Source organism: Rhynchophorus ferrugineus, unplaced genomic scaffold (assembly GCF_030347505.1).
Source record: "Rhynchophorus ferrugineus isolate W39M unplaced genomic scaffold, kcgeb_rfMv2 rfM2, whole genome shotgun sequence".
Lineage (NCBI taxonomy): Eukaryota > Metazoa > Arthropoda > Insecta > Coleoptera > Curculionidae > Rhynchophorus > Rhynchophorus ferrugineus.
Window position 1 is genome coordinate 38,934,219 of NW_027472581.1, and position 3,747 is coordinate 38,937,965.

Sequence of the window (3,747 nt, forward strand, 5' to 3'; positions counted from 1 at the left end):
AAAACTAGCCGTCATAAAATTTCAGATGACTTTTGAAATGTTGTGAACAAATATCAAGGCTCCCACTAAAACTTTTTGTTTTGTTTGGACATATAGACGACACGACTGAACCAGTTCCTGATTAACCTCATTTATATTAATCATCAATACGCTATAGAAATCTAAAACAATCCCCAGTTTTTTTTCACTTTTGATGTAGATGATAAAACCATGGTCAACCTAGGATAACAGGTTTACAGGAAATAATCACATAGAGACAGATAATACCAAGCCCCGTCACGTCGTCATCCATTCCAAAAATTATCTGTTCTACATTGATTTATTTATAAGACCTTATATGAACTTAATCATCTCAGATGTGTTTTTCTTAAAAACGGATTTAACTATAATTAAAGTAAGAAATAAGATATAACTTTGAAAAGGGTATCGCAGGAAAAATACTAAAACACAATATCCAACTTATATTCAAACCACAATAGAAGGTGTCTCAATTCCCAACCACAAGTATGCGCTAAAAAAGTGTATAAAAGGCCTTCGTCAGTATGAAGTGCATAGGATGAACACTGGTTACATCATTCATTTCAATAATTTTGAGACTTTAGCCACTACACAAGATTATTTTGATAAAAAGATAAAAAACATCAAGGGAGTTTTGAATTTTATAAGTACTAAGATAATCTAGACAATGATACCAATCCTATCTAGCATACCATCTATTTTTTTAAATTAAACGAGCCATGAAACAAGCAGGATCTCTTAGCTCTGATAGACATCTACTTAAATAGGATGGCTTAATTATGAGAACATTCGTATCAAAGTTGCCACTCTCTAGATGCAATCCTTATACAGTTTACATATATTTTAATGTGTTTTAATATACAGACATTTATTATTTTGAATAATGTTATATTTCAAATAGCTTTCTTATCTTATATTCTGTTCTTATTCTAAAAGTCTATGAACACAACTTTTAGTAGCATCTATTTTTAAATTATCCTCTTTAGTGTATTATAAGAGAAACATGATTAGTTTATTCCATTCCTTCAAGAAACAACATATAACTTTGAAAATGGTACCGCAGAAAACATACTAAAACACAATATTCAACTTATATTCTAACCACAATAGAAGGTGTCTCAATTCCCAGCCACAAGTAGGCGCTAAAAAAGTGTATAAAAGGTCTTCGTCAGTATGAAGTGCATAGGATGAACATTGGTTACATCATTCATTTCAATAATTTCGAGACTTTAGCCACTACACAAGATTATTTTGATAAAAAGATAAAAAACATCAAGGGAGTTTTGAATTTTATAAGTACTAAAATAATCTAGACCATGATACCAATCCTATCTAGCATACCATCTATTTTTTTAAATTAAACGAGCCATGAAACAAGCAGGATCTCTTAGCTCTGATAGACATCTACTTAAATAGGATGGCTTAATGATGAGAACATTAGTATCAAAGTTGCCACTCTCTAGATGCAATCCGTATGTACGAAATGTCAGCCGCTTTTATTTATAAAACGTTATTATTTTTCCAACCCAATCAACACTTTCAACTATTAATCAGTTTCAAAATTTACATTCTATGTTAATTATGTAATTCAATTATTACCTCGATGACTACTCTTATGCAAAATATGTTTATATTTATTTTGAGAGGTATGGTAATGAGCTGTCATATAAATATTAATGGATGACATTTTAAATTTGTTCTCGCACAAGTCCCGTGTGAAGTGTCAAATGACGCTCCCTTGTCTACACTTTATAACATCCGAAAGTTCATGCAGAGATTAATAACAGCTCCCGCTATGAAAATTTGCGGAACTAATCAGAAGTGTTAGTTAGGACGAGCCGCAGGCCGCGTCCGAATTATCTCTAAACCGCACTCCCTTAATAGCTTGTCATACGTGTAGTGGTAAGGGAGATGCCGAAAAACTTTGTTTTCGTTACGGTCAGGAATTTCCTCATGTTTCGTATAATAGGTATCGATTTCGTGTTCTATTCATACGCACAGTTTGGTAAAGACTGTGAATTTAATAAAATATTCTAATTACATCGCATTTTGAGATTTCTTAAATATTTGTTACTAAATGCACTATAGTATCGATGTATTGAAATGTAACAGGTCAATGAAAAGTCCCCGGCCTGACACATAGATGGCGCTACTAGAATTAAATCCATATGTTTTCTAGTTAGACCTAACCCTCAAAAGATGAGTGTATAAATTTGACAGCTGTCGGAGCATTAGTTTGTCAATTATAGCATTTTGAGTGATGCAACTTTTGTTATTGTGAAAAAAAAAGGATAAAAAGGAATTTGGCATGTTGATAAAATATTGGTTTTTGAAGCGAAAAATTTCAGTTGCAGCAAAAACTTGGCTTGATGCCGAGTTTTCGGATACTACCCCAGGAAAATCAACCATCAAGGACCGCTATGCTAAGTGGAAGCCCAAAAGATGTTGTTACCGACGAAAACATTTAAAAAATCCAAAAAATTGAAATTGAATGAAATAGCAGACACTATAAAGATATCAACTGAACGTGTACATCATATCATTCACGAATATTTGGGTATGAGAAATCTCTGTGCAAAGTGGGTGCCACGCGAGCGCACTTTTGACCAAAAATAACGACGGCTTGATGATTCGGAGTAGTGTTTGAAGATTATCAAGCGTAATAAACCCGAGTTTTTGCGTCGATATGGACAATGAATGAAACATGGCTCGATCACTCAGAAGTCCAATCGACAGTCATCCGAGTGGACTCCACGTGATGAACCTGCTCCAAAGCGAGGGAAAACGCAACAGTCGGCTGGCAAGGTTATGGCGTCTGTATTTTGGGATGCAAATGGAATAATTTTCATTGACTACCTTGAAAAAGGAAGGACCGTCAACAGTGACTATTATATAGCGTTATTGGACCGTTTGAAGCACGAAATCGACGAAAAACGGCCGCATTTGAAGGAAAAGAAAGTTCTTCTTCACCAAAACAATGTACCGTGTCACAAATCAGTGAAAACGATGGCAAAATCCATGAATTAGGCTTCGAATTACTTCCTCATCCACGGTATTCTCCAGATCTTCTAAATTGTAAAAAATAAACTACCTAATTATTTTCGTTAATGTTTTAATATAAATATTAAAGTCAAATATCAATTTCAAAATTGTTCATTTCATATATTCTCTATTTTATTATACAAACATTTATTACTTTATTTATTATTCCATACTTATGTTTATAATATAAAATTAAAGAAAGATCATGTATACTTATTTTCCGAAATTATTCCAGCTCTGAATATAATCTTACTTATGATACTTTACTATAATTTTCAGTGGTTAATGTTCAATTTACCCTTATTAATACTTTGTTGATTCTTGAATGTTAATGGCAATTAAATTTAATTAAATGAAATTTTAAATATATCAGAGAGTGTTAGTTCTTGAGATAGTTTACATATATTTTAATGTGTTTTAATATACAGACATTTATTATTTTGATTAATATTATATTTCAAATAGCTTTCTTCTTATATTGAAAAATCTGTGAACACAAGTTTTAGTAGCATCTATTTTTAAATTATCCTCCTTAGTGTATTATAAGAGAAGCATGCTTAGTTTAACATATTGTGTTCGAATTTCGGCCACAGTACCAACATGATTACAACTATTTAAAGGTTTGTACTTCACATGTAAGGCTTGATATCAATTAATTAATATGTTAATTTAAATATTCAAATAGTT